Source organism: Synchiropus splendidus, chromosome 10 (genome assembly GCF_027744825.2).
Source record: "Synchiropus splendidus isolate RoL2022-P1 chromosome 10, RoL_Sspl_1.0, whole genome shotgun sequence".
Lineage (NCBI taxonomy): Eukaryota > Metazoa > Chordata > Actinopteri > Syngnathiformes > Callionymidae > Synchiropus > Synchiropus splendidus.
Window position 1 is genome coordinate 22,578,826 of NC_071343.1, and position 17,539 is coordinate 22,596,364.

A 17,539-nucleotide genomic window follows, 5' to 3' on the forward strand; every position below is an offset into this window, starting at 1 on the left:
GACCATCCTGAGTCATAGAATTCTGGGTAATTGTTGACCGCTGACAAGGATGTTTATCTGTCCACCCACTCCTGTTCTGCCTTGAACTTGAGTAACAGGTTTGTTTATATTTGACATGCACTTCAATTCAGTTAAATTGTCGTAAACTTTTTTGGCACCCAAACCGATATTCTTTTGTCGACTAAAATGTGCAGCTGTCTTGCTGTCTTTCTGTTTCGACTCGAGAACAGAGTATTGTCTTGTCTAGCTTGTCTTACATGCATATTTTGTCTTCAACTTGTCATCTGAGATGCCACTGAGATGCAAATATGCAAATATCCAGTGGCTAAGAGGAAAATATTTTTTTTTTTCAGTTGTTTATTTTGCTCTCTGACTAAAATTGCTGTACATGTATCATAAGGGAAGATGCGTTGAGCAAACTCGAGGGCTGGAGGCAAATTTGGCCCTAATAGTTATTTTATGAGGCTTGCAAGTTGGAATGAATTCAATACTAACTTTCAAAAGTGTGCCGCACAAAAAAAACAAAAAACGATCAATATCACCATCTTTACTGGCTATCGGAGCTCATTAAGACCACTGGTTTTCAAGAGTTGTTGCTCAACAGGCCATTTGAGATCATGAATTTCACGATGTATCTGGCAACTTTGAATTAGATTGGATGGTACTATATGCAAAATTGGATTGGAAATTAAAGGGGCCACTTACCAAAACACTGTTCAGCCCAAGACTGGGACTATGATTAAACTTTGGCCCTTGCGTGAGTTATTCATCCAAATCATAGAGAGGTGTGGGACGGATGACCCCAATGGGGTCATTAGTTACTGCATCATGATCAGTTAAATGTCTTTGGATAAAAGTGTCCTTCCAATTGTTTTATGTATGACATGTAATACGTCCTGCGTAAGGCATCAAAGAAGTCCAACGTTGTTTTGGAAGAGTCAGATTTGGGACCATGACTCTTCAGTGCCAGTCTTTGGTCTAACATCAAATAAACTGTCGTTTTGTTGACGATAATATCAAGTCTCTAGTCTGTGCTTTCACTCCAAGCAGATTTGATTTCAGCACTGACGTCTATTCTCCCAGGTGTCGCACCAACACCCTCTTTGTCCCACACCACAACAACCCTCGGTCTCTCCCAGAAGCCTCTTTGTCTCTCAGGTGTGATCGAGAAGCTGGTACAGCAACTGTGCTCCATCCTTCCTCCGTCTCCAACAGGGGAGTCCGAGTCTCCTCCCCCCCTCCTCCACAGCCTCTCCGCGGCCCCTGCTCCCTCGCCTCCTCCCCGCTCCCACCTCCAGCCCCGCAGCCTGTGGTATCGTCCGACTCTCGGGGAGTGAGGAGCGCAGTGAGTCGGTGCAGGTCGCTGGGAGACGGACGCTTATGAAACACACTCGAACCTCTTTTTCTGATCCCGCTCGTCCACGGCTGTCATCAACTTGAGGAAAAGCTTCCAAGGTAAATTCTAACCTTTCCCTTTTGTCTGCTAGAGGGCGTGAATGGTGGAAAGGCACTTTTGGGGTGTGAGAGCGGCGGTGTCAGCTCATGTATCCGCTTTCAATCATTGTCAAGCTGCATGAAGGTTTGATCGAGATCTCTTTCAGCACTGCACCCTCAACGGTCCGCCTTCCCCACATCACAGTGGACAAAAAACTCACCGTGAGGTGCTTCGAATTCCTCACATGTTGGCTGCGCTTTTATTCCCCGTTATATTCTTTTTCATTCCTCCACTTTCTTGCCTCCCCTGACTATTTTCTCATTTCCATCAGTAGACTACAGATGAGAACTATTCGCACAAAGCATGTTGTGCGGAGCAGTTAGCAGCTCTTTTCTTCCTGGGCAGTTTGACTTTCCTCTCACGTTTCATCCCAGGATCTGAGCGACATTTGTGGGCTTGCGAGCTCCGCCACAGTCCGCCTTCAACTTCCACTCCGACCCGCGCTCTCGTCTCACACTCGCCAACAACCTCTTCAACTTTTTTGGCGGATAAATTCATGTTACTACACTGAACCCAGTCGCTTTTTTCAACCTTTTCAGTGAAGCACACAGTTAGGATCGACTTTCAAAACACATCAATCTTCAACTTGTTGTATGTTATATTGCGATTGGTCTTACACTGATTGTGTGTTCTTATGAATTTCTAATTTATTTCACCTTCATTTTCTAATCCAGTAATCAACATTTTACCGCTCGTATGTTAGAAATAATCTACTTATCGTTAATAACAAATTGGGAAAATGCTTTCCATGTGTGCACTTATTCAAACTCTGTTAGCTTTAAACGCACCAGCCATTATCCAACAGAAAATATCGCAGATTGTTATTTAATTAGGGCGTTTGGCTGTAATGCGTTTTCAAGTGGCGGAGCGCTGCAGCTTCGCTTCAGATCAACAGAGGGCAGTGTTGTGCAGTGGAGCGCAGACACCTGCCAGGTGAAGTGTGCTGCATCGTGCGCAAACACTATTGTTCAGCTCCGGAAACACAATAGCTGGGATTTAATTTGTCTGATTTAAGCGAGCAAATAGTACAATTAACGCCAGACTGTGATCGAAGTCATATGACGGACATCCATAAAGCACTTGAGGTGTAGCGACCGATACGTTACCAACATTTAACAGCGAAGACAGACGCCTACAAAGAGTCTGTTGGCCTGAGTGGGTTAAAAATACATTTTTTATTTAACACAGATTTAGAATGAACATATGAAATGCCGAGAATGAGCTTTCCAAAGTGAATGATGAAAGTCTTAATTGCAGCCTTAACTAGTAGCAAATGACATGAACAAGAATGCATTTTTATGATGTGCTGATGTATTACTAGGAATCGTGGAGGCACACATCAGGCTCGACTAAAGAGACAATCATAATGAAATTCATGACAGCGCCATGACCAAAAATATAATGAGTCCCACTATTAATAAGTAAGCCCTTGTGGATTTGTGTCAAAATAGTCATAATAGTGCTTCCACTGTTGTCATGGAAACCTCTTGCTTGGCTGGCCTAAGTATTTGCATAATGTTATCAAAGTGATTGCGCCGCTTTTATTTTTAACGTTACAAATGGAAACCACAGAAAATAGCTGTGAGGAGGGATGAATAACACCTTATGGTGGGACAGCGGATGCACAGACCAGCTGTCTAGTTGCGATGTGTGCAATGCTATAAATGTATGCTCTGTGTATTTATGATCACATATAATGTCTCTTGTGGTGTATTTCAAATATTTGTCCAGTTGCTGTACCTTGGGTCAGATTGTCAATCGATTGTTACTCTTAAATGACCTAAAAGTGTTCAGGCAAAGTTGCTCTAGACTTTGATTAACTTGAAATATATGTACAAGAAATGACATCAGTTAAACCACATCAAACCCATACAAAACTAGATTCAAATTCTGTAATGAAAGATGAATTTTCTCTTTTATTTTTCAACAGATCACTCACACTGTTTTATACTATGTACCATGAATGAAGACATCAACTGGACACCTGGACTCTGACGAGCCAATTTTGCTTATTTGGTTTGACATCAGCAGATTATTAGCAATATTTATCAATCACCCTCTTGGGAGAGTGAGAACTGCTGCAGCTTTGCTCCTAACCACCTTGTAATTCTAACAAATCGAATGCTCCCCAGTGACCTTTAATTTTTAAAGGGAATCGCTTTTTTTCAATTATTTGGTCAATTGCCTGTTGGTTGCAGTTAAATTTATTTTAAGTCATTAAAATGAATATTCGCTTGCTGATAACTAAAATACTTATCAACTTTGCCAAGGAAAAAGGGAAGTTGTGGAATGAGCTGGTCCATACAATAGAAAAGCAGGTTGTAATTGTAAGAGGATCTGAAGGAACTTCTTGAAAGTGACGTGTTTACGCTTACTGGCACTGCAGTTTCTGTCACCAACCATTTCCTGCTTAACATTGCGACTCCAGTCAGCAGGTCGGATGGATCCAGGGTCAACATTAACGCATCTCCAGTAAGTGGTCTAGGGCGTTGGTCATTTCATAACAAGCTTGCATCACTGCCCCATAGGACTGGGTTTGGACTTCCACCTTGGCTAGATTCCATATGTTGCGGCAAAATCATCAGTTAACAACAAGAGCTGTGTAAACTTCACCGAGTGCATACGTCTTGTGTGATAGAGGGGCCAGTTTACTTCTTGTTTAGCAAAAAAGCAACTTACATGTTGACATGTGCACAAAGCTAAACCACAGCTTGGGATTACAACTTATAACAACATTAAAATGTGAGGGACACAACTATTGAAACCTGGCATTACGTGTGTCTTGCACTGGAGTAGGTCAAGATTGGAGAAACACAAGCTCATGTTGATGACAGTAGCAAGGATGGTACTGAAACTGCATCATTTAACAATGCAAAAAATATGAGAAATTAAATACAAAAACAAGTCATAAATAAGAAACCTTTGGCTGCAACGCAACTGTATTTTAACATTTAACTGCAGCCTGCTACAGATTGATTTATCAGGGCAGGATTCAGAACATCTGTTTTCCAGACTATCTGAAATTTTCGGGATGTATGTTCGTCCTTGACATTAAAAAACAATGTCAGCAAATCATCCATCGTAGTAATAACATTTGTCTCGGAGAGAAAAACTTCTATGCTCAGACACAGTTCAGGTGCTTAACTCAGCACACAAGTGTATCTGTCCTGATAACAGTGAAGTGTGCTGCTCATCAAATTACATAAATAATAAAGATGAAAATGCTCAACAAATCAGATAGCAGGTGGCAAATATATTGTCACCACCACAAACACCTCAAATCTCTGTCACCATGTCACCAAGTGGGGCACAACTAGTATTTAGCATCTTCTGTCTTGATAAACTGGTTTGTCTGGCAGACTTGTCCTCATGTTGAGAGCAAATGTGATTGTGCTAGTTGTTGGTCACCTGTCATCAAGCTTCTCTTGGCCCACTCTACGTTGGTGCACCTGTCACATGCTTAATGACTTCTTGACTGTACTGCTCTGTTATGAGGCCTTTCAACACATGATAGATCAAGAAACAAGAATGTGATAGCTAATCAGTCAGAATCACCTCATCATAACTATTGCTTATTATTGTCATAAAATAGATTTCATCAAGTCAGTCTTAAATGAAAATCCATGGCACGACTTGAAACTGAGCATGTCTTTTCATCTGCTGGTTGACTGTTGCTGGCAGTGTCAATGAAAAACAGTCATTCATGAATTCTGAAGAACCTAGCAGAACTGAATTTAGAAATTAATAAAAATCATATTTAAAATAAAAAGCACAGAGACAGCACACACTGCTGCCAACAGTGCATTTCTCATGACACAGCACACAATAAAGGAAATAAGATTCAAGACATGTAGTGACTGATGGTAGAAGTGAGGTTCCTTCACTGGGACCTAAACCTTTGGGGTAATTCAAAACCTTTCAATTAATTTTGACAGAATGTGCTGGTGCAAAAGCTGTAGAAGTTTGTTCATCAGAAGTGTGACGCCAACTGTCTGAGACGACTAAGTTAATATCATAGCTAGCCTGTCTGGAGTACCACTCTGTTTCTATTCAACACGTGTTCAGCCGATATCGACCCTGTCTCACATTTTCTCACCGGTTCGGACACGTCACATGTTCCACACCAATGATTAATTCTTTTGTCATGTACGAAACCACTTTAGAATTCATGGTCAAACCCTTTCAAATGTAAAGCAGCTTTTGATGTGTGATGAATATGGACCGGTCCAGGCCAGCGACCGGACCAAAATTGCTAAAGAGGTTCCACTTCCAGTAGTTTTCACTCCTCTGTGTTATGTCTTCTAAGAATACATCAAGACGTCCAACAAGAGTTTTAATGTGAACATGAATAATTCATTTTCATTAACAAACATGATCGGTGTGGAGGAGATGAGCCGGCAGCCTCTTCATCAAACTTTTAATGATGCATACTTAAACAGTGCCATGAGGATTATTCCTGTCGTCGAGGCATCATTTGAGAGGGAGCAAGCGGATATGAAAGTTTAATGTCTGGAGAACTTGATCCTCGCGTCTCTGTATTAACTCTCAATGTCAAAGGAAGCATCCACTTTGACTTGGACCTCCCTCACTGCCCCTGCGTGTGGTACCTGGATACTACCCAGAAGGACATATTTGACTTGAGGCTGAACTAACGCTTGTGTTTTGTTCAATCGATACACTTTGATCTAATATTTTTTATCTGTAAAATACTTGCCAACGAAAAGGCAGCGACAGAAAAGTCACTACTCACAAAATTTAACATTGCATCTCCTGCGGGAACAAAATCATATTCTCTGATGATAAAATTACAATCGGTTATCACTGTGCCTTTACTATTCATCAAAGACCACTCCATGAAAATGTCAGGATTACTAAGAAATGCAGGGTTTCCTGCAGTGCTAACTAGCAACCTGCTTTAACAAGCGTCGCACCATCACGGCATGAAGATATTACCTTGAAAAAACTAATCCTCACGTCGCACTAGAGGTGGGCGATATGGCATAAAAAGAATATCAAGAGATATTTATTCATATCATTCAACATCAAAATCGACTATATGGATTTTTTAAAAAAACGTTTTTCTGTAAGGAAAACTAATGAAAGTAGAGGTATTTTAACATTGTATTGACATGTAAAAATAACAAAGCAAGGGCAGGCTGTGTAGATTCTTCATCATATATCGTATATATAGGGGTTGGACAAAATAATGGAAACATTGCTAGGTAAGACATGATCAAGGTTTGAGGAGTCACATCAGTTCAGTGCCTGTGAGCCAACTCAATTCTTAAATCATGGAAGTTGTTGTGCTAAATTGATTGTATGCTGCAGTTTTATAAGACCCTGTGAAATGAGCTAGGTGTCAGCAGTTGGGCCTCTCTAAGGGATTTTCTGGTTGAAAATTACTAGAATACTACGCCTTCATAATTTGACCAACCAATTTATCCTGTCCAGAATGTCCCAGTGCAATCCAGGAACTGTGTGACATTAAAATAAAATGAAAGCAACTTTGAAATCGTGCTGTTGTGCTAGCACTAACACAACAATGTAGGAAAATAGTTACCTCTTTTGGGCATGCGCATAGGTAAGTGCAGCTACCCTTAGCAATAATATGTTTATTCAAATGTACTAAATTTGAGGAAGTATACTTGAAGTTTACTTTTGACATACTACATTTAAAATACTTAAAAGTAGCACTCTGATGTATACTTATACCCAAGTATACTTAATAAAAAAAACTTCAAGTACACTATTTTTTTAAGTATATTATTGAGGCGATTCAGAAGCAAACTGTGCAAGGTAATGGATGACTGGGGCAGAAAACAGACATTTGTTGCCATTGTACGATCCTTTTACTCTGCTGTGGTTTTGTTCTCATTTGACAGTTGTTTATTGGTGTTTTCATTGAAACATCAATGAAGTCATCAGTTGCTGATGTATTAGGGCGATATGCACATTGCCATCTGTACACAGCTGGGAGGTGCATGTGTACTCCGTGGGATTGTGTACATGATTTACAGAGATTTTAACTATAATTAGTGTGACTGTAAAATGTACGTCAATTATTTGAAATGTGGATGAGAAGTATATGGCCAGTACACTAGTATAAGCCAGTATGCTTCTTGTATACTTACTGAATACTTGAAAGTATACTTAAACTAAAAATGTTTTCAATTTTCGAGTAAACCACTAGTATATTGTTTGGGGTATACTTGAAAGTGTGCTTTACTTTTACCGTTTGCTATGAAGAAGTATTACATTTGTATACTTTTAGTAAACTAGAAGTATATGGTTGGTAGTACACTTGCTGTACTTATACTGTTGGAAACTTCCATCCCACTACTTCTGCAGTTCTTACTGCTCCTGACTTAATGCCTCTATAAGCTGCTGGCCGGACAACAATACTTTTACTCAAGTATACTTGAAAAAATGAACTTCAAACATATTACTTTTTTGTTAAGGGTAATGATAAGACTGGAAAGTTGAGGAGGCCAGGGTCCTGTTAAGCACCGCACAGCAGACGTAGTAGAGGTTTATTTCTGTCTCCCTTAAAATAGGGCCATAGCGTCTTTTTTGGGAGCTTGACAGCCGTCAAATAATTAAGCAGCTCAATTTTCAGATTAATTTTGGAATTAAACTGAAGTCATTGTGATTGGTGATAAGGGATTCATCATCATAAGCCATCATTGTTATTTTACTGGCTCATTAACCATTATTGTTCTCATGCGCTGCTGTCACAGTGGCAGTCCAATCTATTGGTCTTTACTTGTGGACTCTCAAATCGAACAGTCAAAGCTCCTCTTCACCCGCAGCTGCAGAACCTGGCTGCCACCTCCGCTTGGCTCTTGGGACTGGCCAGTTTGAATTCCTCCTCCAAGCCTACAGTTGAAAGCGAGGTAGGGAATTTGTTGAGTGACCCTCTTGAGCAGGATTCACATGGTAATTAGGTCAGGCCACATTGAGGAAAAACAAACCAGTGTGCACGCAGAGAGCCACAAAAACATTGGCTGTTTGTGCTCTAAGATGTTTCAAGAGACATGAAGAGAACTTTGCATGTTTATTAAGAACAATCCAGGTGCGCTGGAGTGGCTGTTGTCTTTTCAGTTTAGATCGTACTCCACTTGAGACCAGCTGGTTAGTGGGAAGGAAACATGAGTGTGTTCATGGAACCAGATGTTAACTGATAATTGCATTAAAAAATATGAATTCTCTTTTGCGGCGGGAGGAAAGTCATTTGCACATTCCCCTGCTCTTCACCAGACCAGACCAGTGCTCCAACATGTCTGACTCTCTTTCACTGATGCCAGGGCTTGGCATTTCAGAAAAAAACAAAACTTCTGTGGTACTGGTTGGTTCATTTGGTTGAGCTTACAGTCAAAACAGATACCAAAACAGTGTTCATTCATCAGCTACTGGAATAAAATAGGTCCATTTGCAGACAGGATCTGGAGAGCCTGGTTGGCAGCAGTCAAGCTATGTGGAAGTGGAATCAGATTCGGCATGCAACCGAACATGTACCTGGATTTTCTGAAGATATTTCCTGTGTAATCTAGCATCCAAGGGGGGGTTATAGATGGATTCCTTGGGATTTTAGAGTACACATGACAGGATAACAGGGTTTTTTTTATCTATCATTCATGGCCCCAAAACACACTGTGGCAACAGTGACAAGCCGCCACAACTCCCCAGAAGATACTGCACCTGCTGAGGAATCCAGGATCTAACTGTTAAATGACATTTTTCTTTCCACGGCCCATAAACATGCAAAGGTCACTTGATGATACCTGGCTGACAGTACAGTTAACTGAAGTGACACGTTTGGTTACAGTTGAGTCTTGCAGTCACTAATTAGTCTTTGATAAAGAAATGCTCTTTCTAGAACAAATATCCTTGGCTTTACTGAAATGAATGAGCCCTTCCTGGTCCTGGCTAAAGTGTGAACAGATATGGAACTGTTTCTTCCAACGGTAGGCAAAAACGTGACGTAAACAGATGCGCAACTCAGCCTTTCAGGACAGGAGTGCTTCAAATGAACATGATATCGATGTACTCTTAATGGACTTCACATAATCACTCGTGTTTTGAATTGTAAAAAAGCGTGTTCCTTATGGACACTTAAACTTGGAGAATAAGACTTGCGAGCAACATCAGAACACTCCAATAGAATCTGGTACCATGTGACCAGCACCTATGCTGCTGCGGGTCACCTGTAATTGTAATTATGTCGTCACACATTTGTGTGCATGTTCCACCCAAACACATCAATGGACACTTGTGGCAGAGTCACATAAACACACACACACCAGTTCATATTACGCAACTCCCCAATTGAAACTGAGGAGCTTATTGAGCTGTGGAGTAGGGATGGGTGATAACTTATCATACACAATATACGACCAAAAACAATTACCGTGATGAGACCGTGACGCCCTGCGCTCTCCAGCTCTGCAACATTTGACAGTTATGGAGAGTTTGGTGCACTTTGGTTCACGATCGTAGTTTTAAAGTCATTTTTAATACAGGAAACTTTTGATGATGACACTGGTCGACCATGAGTCTCTGGATCTGTGTGTATTTTATTAGATGGAGTGGTCCGATTAGGTTTCCTGACGCGGCCATCTGCCTTGGTTCATATCAACACATGCAGGTCTCCTGCTGCGCTGGCCCCACAGCGAAACAGCGTGGTGAAAATAGCTTGATATTCGTCTGACATCCACTCTGGTATTGGCGGCAGGAAATTCTGGTCAAAGTATCTTTAATAAGGCAATGAAAAACAATTATACATAACATAAACAAGTAATAGTGTTGGAATAAGTTTAATCATAAAACAGTCTCAAGAGAGACTGTAGTGTGTCCAATGAAAATGTATTTATCGTGATAATTATCATTTTTGCTAATTTTTTTTTTTGGTCCATATGGCTAACTAACTGTACACACAAGATGGTGCTATGAAGCGACACATAAGCTTTCTTTTTTTTTTTTAAGAGTTCGCCAATTTTCATTCTTTAAAACTTGACCCTAACCCTAACCCTAACACTCGCCCATTGACCGCTGGGATAGGCTCCAGCATTCCCCTGAACAGGACTAAGTGGTGATTAACTTAAGATTTGTGTATGAATGTATTTGTCCTGTTTATATTTATGGTGATGAAACTGCTGCATTGAAGGAAACTGTTTTGAAAATACAAAAATAATGTAAAACTAAGAGCTGTTCGAATTAAGTGAAATATTGATGACATGATGGAAAAGGAGACATACAGGGATGTCCATAAACACACTGAGAACACAAGGCATTTCTGCTAGATTCATCAACACATGACTAATTCTATTATTGTCCAAGAGACATTCCATTTGTTTGTTTAAGATCACAGCGTAATTGAGAAGACTGAGATCTCCCCGGTACTTCCAGCTTCAAAGTCAGAAGACACGTGGAAGATGAGACGTGTTTTGGTTTGCTGTAGTTTCCACAGCTGCCGCATTAAAGAGGAAAATTTATTCATTGCACAAAATAAAACTTTACATGTAAGTAAAAAACAAACTTGCCCGTCAGGAAAATACATTTAAATGAAAAATGAATAAGAAAGAAGGGCGCAAGATAATGAAATCAATATAAAAGGGGAAAGAAAAATATTTTCTGTCACAATGCCTGTCGTGGTTTTGGACCCAGAAGCAAGAGACCGAGCAGGATCAGAGTTCAGCCATGGTTAAATCCAAAACAAAAACCATAAGGAGTTTAATGGAGGGCGAGGACAAATTTTGACTAGATGAACTGGACAGAACTAGACATTGGAATGACTTGAAGACTTGAAATAACTTGACAAGACGACGACTTCACTTGACGGTGTGTACACGAAACACGACTCCACAAGACGGTTACTTAACTTTCCTTTGAGACTTGAATTAACTTGACAAGATGAGGTAATGACTTGACAAGCCATGACCAGACGGTTTATTGACAAGGACTATTGACTTAACATGACAAGAAGACGATGGCATAACAATGACGAGACAGACAAAAACGCGCCAACCAGGAAACACAGAAATACAGGGGCAAAGACAAAGCAAGACACCACGTGCAATCAATATAGGAATTAGAGGGGGGTGCAGAACAGTCAGGCCAGGTGCATGCAGGAAAACCACCAAAATAAAACCAGAAATAAACCACCAAACTAACTGTTGAACAAAACACAACCTGCTCCGCATGATATATGCAATGTGAATGACAATAAAGGCGAAGATATTTTAACGTGAAAATATCAAAATGCTACAAAGATGAAAAATACAGCTAAGATAAATAAAACACAGCAAAAAAGGCAAATAGACCCACACTGGCTAAAAATAATGTTACAGACAAGCTGTGATGTGCTAAGTGTTCTGTATTACATTGTTATTATTGTTATTTTATTATTAATACATTTCAATTCAATTTGTGTTCATAGTTATCATAAAAAATGGATGTAATGTAGCCCTGTTCCCTGGTTTCTGTCTCTTTCTTTCCGCCAATCCAGTTTAATGGACTAAAATAGGGGGTAAGATACAGTCAAAACCAGTTCAAATGAATGAGGAGAAGTTAATAATGAAGTGACAGTGATGACAGTGTTAATGTCACAACAGAAAAAAGTAGAACCATCTTTAATATTGCATTTAAATCAGCTTCACTTCACTTGCATAACAGCTGTTTATAAAATCTGTTTGTCATTTATCAAACCATTCTGCTGCTAAGATGAATCTTTCAGTAGCATAGCTCTTTAACTCATGAAGGTTACAGACCCCAGTGCAAGTTAATACTCTTCATTAATCACCACTGCTTCCTTTTTTTTATTTTAAGAATCTCAAGTCACAACAAGGCTGAAAACATGCTTGTTATTCAGGACAGGCCGCTGAAGGAATTTGAGAATAATAATTCTGCTGAAATGTTGGGACAATTGTTCCCTTAACTTGTTCACTGGCATTGTTCTCAAACCACTGGGTCCATTGTTGAACAGAAATGGGATGTTTCTCGATGACAGAGGGAGGAGAGAGTGGGACATTGTGCAAGTATAAGCTAATAAGAGAGGACACCCAGGCCACACGCATCTAATCAGAGCTCTGCTACCTTCGCTGTTGTGAAAGTGAATATCAATTTCACCTATTTCAGAAATGAATACTTTTAAACGCTTGCGTGTGCTAGCTCAGCGACGTCCATATTTATAACATCTGTAATCAACCACCAGGTGTAGACCAATAAATGGGATGTTTACAACCTGCTCAGTGGCTGCTGTACAATCTGTTAATCACATTTACCTGTAGCCCCCATCTGCAAAAATAGCTGCTGCTTCTTTCAAACAGCAGGGATGCCTCACGCTTTTACACTTCTGCATCGTGCATTGATTATGGAGGGTTTTGACATTGTGTTTAGAAGTCTATCATGTTTTCTCATGCTAACATAGTGCTGTCCGTCAAATGCGTGCTGCTGTTGGAGAATCTGAAGTTCAAGGGTTCTGGCGCTACAGACACTATGGAACATCAGCAGGGAAATGCTGGTGGACTACCAGCGATGGTGTGGGTGAATGAATAATTCCATGCTGCCTGTCAGCATGCTCTCCCAGGATGTCTTTGTTTCTGAATGCAGAGTGTGCTTGACGTGGCCTCCGCCGTCCCTGCTGCCTCCACGCGCAACCTCCGTCTGCCTGTTTGGTCTGAAACATTCGTAATTAACGTTTGATGCGACCCAACAAGCTCATTTGGTCGGTGGAACATAATCGTTATTGTTTGTCCTCCCTTTTATAGTCCAATTTGTGGTGAAAATGGACACAAAGGTGTAGGGCATGAAAGTAGATGAAGAAATAAATGGAGCATATTGCATATAATCAGAGATTGGATGATCATTGGTTTCACATGAAACTGCTCTGGCTTTTGTGTTTTCTCCTGTGACATGATAAAGTCAGGTGCTGCTCTCACAACAGTCGGCAAGTGTGAAAAGGAAACAAGGACCACGGGTATTCAAAAACTTGTGCGATGTCATTAACGCCTGTGTTCTTCGCCTGCATATTATCAACACTTTTGGCTCCCATGGGGCTTGAACACACAACCTTGTACACCACCCTCTATTTGCACCGGGACAGGAAAATGGAGCAAAGCAAACCTAAGCTTGTGCGTCATCATCACTGCATGATCACTTAAATGCTGCTAAATATTTACGAATACCATGCTATCTTTACTGAATAAAGCAGTTACAACTCACAAAATCACATTAAAACTCATCTTATTGAGATAAGGGCCAGAATTTTTCCACATCTGTTGAGAAAAAGGTTGTTTCAATTGTCAGAAGCAACTTTTAGTACATCTTTTAGCTAAAGAAGCCGGTCATTCATCCAACAACTTAGTATTGATTCTGCGCTAACAAAGAGGTAATGTTGGAATATTTCAGAATAAAAGGTTTCTTGAAAGAAATCCAATCTGCCCCTTAGTTGAAGGACTGCAGGTGTGTTCCTGGATACACACAGATTTCTCACGTTCTTCCACACGCTCTCATTGTTATTCTGCCTAGTATTGTGTGTGTGTGTGTGTGTGTGTGTCGTGTACGGGTTCACACTGCGTGTGTCTATGAGCAATTTGATTTTCCCCTTTGTATGAATGCAAAGAGTACGTGAAGGCATGTGCCTTTTCTCTTCTCTCCCTCCTCAGCTCAGGCCTGACAAAGTCCGAGGAAGGCAGGAATAAAAGAGGGAGCGGGAGGCGGAGAGAGCGCCCCCACAGTTGATTTGAGCTCTGTGGGAGGGGGAGGAACACTATTCCCATTGATGCTGTGGATGCATGGTTAAAGCTTTAGGAAGAGGTTTATTCAACAGTTGATGTGACTGGATGGCCAGTGTGGAGTTGGTGGGTGTGTAGCCCTTTGTGGGGACGGTGGGAACATTGTCCCCACTCCACTGCTTTAATACCGCTGACCCTGTGGGTCGGTGCACCGGGCGGCTTGCAGGTTGTCTGCTTGTTGCTTTTCCGGCCACTGGAGACGACTTGGAGTTAGAGCGCTCATGAATTTTTGAAGTCCTCCTAAGATCCAAGCACATGCTTGGAATGTTTGGAGAGAAAAAATCGATCTCTGTTTTATCAAGCACCATCAGCAAGGAATGCCTGTTATGATTACTGCTGTCAGTGTGAACGATGCTGAATGTCAAGAATGCCTGATGAAGGATTTGGGAAAGTCTTCTTTGAGCTGCTACTGCTGCTTCGTATTGAAGTGCTTGGTTTGAGCACTATTTTCGTCTTACTTAAAGGTCTCATCTCTTACTGAAACATATTTCTGATGTTTATTAAAGGGTAGTATTTCAACTTTTAAGTGTCAGGTTGATGCACAGTGATCTTGACGGTCAAACAGAGCTACAGTAATTCATGGAATTACAGTGACGTCACAGATCAGTATCCTCTCTGTGAGAGATGTTGTCGGATTGAGGTGTAGATGATGAGGGATGATGTATCGAAACGCAAACACACATAGATGAGAAAGAAGAATGGGAACACTCTGACATACTATTAAGTGAAGTCCCATTGTTCCCATTGACTGTCTTGATGGCTCGATGATGTCATTCACCTTCTGTTCATTTTCAGAGGAGGCAGAGCGAAGCCCAATGTGACGTAGCCCTGGGCTTGGCTCAGGTTCGTTGAGATTTCAGATGGGGGAGAAATTTATAAACCAATAATTTCAAAATGTAACATCATCATGATGAAGGACTTCATCATGGAGAGGACTTCAACATTTGAAATAATTTATTTGGATGTTTGCTGCTCATTAAACTAATGTACCATTTTATTTTGAAATCAGTCATGCTTCAGGATGAGTCCACCACTGAGTGAGTACAATAGGATTCCGTTTAATAGACACAAAAGACGTAGATCAATGAGGGATACAATCTGAATACAGATGTTCATAGGGAGAAAGAAATCTAGAACCGATAATTTACTCTCACTTAAATTTCTCTCACCTCGAGATTTCTATTGTAGAAACATGACTACATTTATTTCCACATTTTAGCAGCAGTCACATATACATTCTATGTAAGTAGGATATTTCTTGTTTTGCCGATGGATCACAAAGTTTGTGTATGTTGCCGTTTTATTTATCTATTTTAATACCATAAACCTGCTATAACAGTAGAAGGGGTTAAAGGGTGCAGAAGCCACATGTGTTAGAATATATTGCACTGACAAGTTTTTAAGAAAATATGAAAATGTTGATTAATGAGATGCTTCTTCTTCTGCAAAACTTCTAACTACCTGCTGCCAGACTATTTCATTGTTCATCCCAGAGCCATGCCATCTAACCTTCTTCCTCATTACACTGCAACATTTATTCATAGTCACATCAAGTGAGCCATTTTTATTCTCTCCTGATGACAGACCTCGCAAAGTTGAAATTCAAAAGCAACCGTCGCGAGAGATGATTATCTCAAGTGCAAGGTGTGAAAAAGACTAAAATAACAAAAGCAATGGTGCCAAATCTGCTTCCTTGTATTGTGAGGAAATATAATGACAGTGTTTATTTTCAGTAGATTATAGAGGCAGAATACTGATGAGTTTGCTTTGAAAGGTTGTGTCGCCTTTACTGTTTAACAGGCAAATGTTTTTACAATCTTGATTTTACAATAGGGACTTTGATCATGGATGATTGGTGGAGTAGCTCCCCTGCGTCTTCCAGCCTGATCTCATCTTGTAATCCAGCGATGCTGTATGTCCAAAACAATAAAAATAAAATTGTCAACGTGAGTTAGGTTTCATGTTCCGGACCACTCCTGGGACCTGTGCCATGTTTTCTAAAAAGGGACCTGAGTGAAGCGGCGGTGGTGGTGGATGATGAATGGGGCGTCTAGCCAAGACTAGCAAGAGCAATCTGCTGTTAGCGGGGGCAGACGTTTACTCTGCCATCAAACATTGCAGGGCTGATTCACACGTCACTCCCAAGAGCTCCACTCTTTTCCCTAGTTATACACACACTTTTATTCCAGGTGAGGTGAGGAGGTTGAAGGGGTGTGAAAAGAGTGTTACTGTACTTTCTTTACCTCTGATGCATATTTGGCTGGAAGCCTAGTCTTGGTCTGTCATATATCTTGAGGTGGGGGGCTGCTGTCTGTACAGAACACAGAAGGGTCTCAGAAAGTACATAAAGTTTGTAGATTCGGTTAAGTAGAATTCCTCCCCTGAAAGAGGAAAAGAAGAAGAAAAATATACTTTAGTCATGAACTTGAAGTGACAGAGGAGAAGGAAGATTCTCTACCTCCTCCTTAAGAGTTTCACTGTACTGGGCGTACAGATGGAGGCCAGTTAAAATGCTGAGAAAGTGTTTTGAAGACATTGGAAATGTGGTGCGGAAAAAAGTTTAGAAGGAGATCTGGAACCGTAAATGAGATGGCATGAAAACACTATCAACTGCTTACAAACTGTTCATGCGTTCAGTGCTCAATCGGACAGGAGATGGCAGTACCGTAATGGAGCTCATACAACAGAAATTGCCAGGTGGATGACATGACCTTCAGAACTTCAATGATTTGTCACTACAGTATTCAGTGATTCAATTTTATATTGTGTTGTATACAGTCATGTTTTTAGCTGAAGTTTGTCACTTGAGTGTGCCAGACGTAATAGAAATGTGTGGGAAACCAAAATCTTTTAGTCCGTTAACAAACACACCCACAGCCGATTCTTAATATGCAACTTGTTAAAAGGTGAAGTGATGAACAGAAGGTCCAACATTTGCTCTGACATATTAACTGCAGCACAAATACATTTTTTGAAGCTGGCACCTTACAAGATCTGCTTTTCAGAAACTAGTGAAATCCCACTCGGGCAAGTTAACTCTTCTCAAGTTAGGATGATGTTGCCCTCCCGTGAGGTGCAGTCACTTGTAGTGTCAGGAGCCAGTAGCCATGCTACTGCCCAGCTGCACGTGAGTGTGAGGATGGAGGGGATGAAGCAGGTGGAGAAAGACTAGGTGGATATTGAAAACACACACACATCTTCTTAGTACAGGTGTGCCACAACAATCCTAGAGTGACCCAAGTTTCATTCAGCT

General features: G+C 40.7%; 1 protein-coding gene across 4 annotated transcripts in view; it reads left to right on the forward strand.

Moving 5' to 3' along the window:
* The first annotated feature begins 1,313 nt into the window (after positions 1-1,313).
* sema5ba (sema domain, seven thrombospondin repeats (type 1 and type 1-like), transmembrane domain (TM) and short cytoplasmic domain, (semaphorin) 5Ba) overlaps positions 1,314-17,539 on the forward strand; it is a 162,246-nt gene continuing 146,020 nt past the window's right edge. For all 4 annotated transcript variants that reach the window (XR_008415909.1, XM_053876546.1, XM_053876548.1 and 1 more), the window contains exon 1: positions 1,314-1,455. The gene's annotated coding sequence lies outside the window, so the exon portion shown is untranslated. The remainder of the gene's footprint in view (positions 1,456-17,539) is intronic.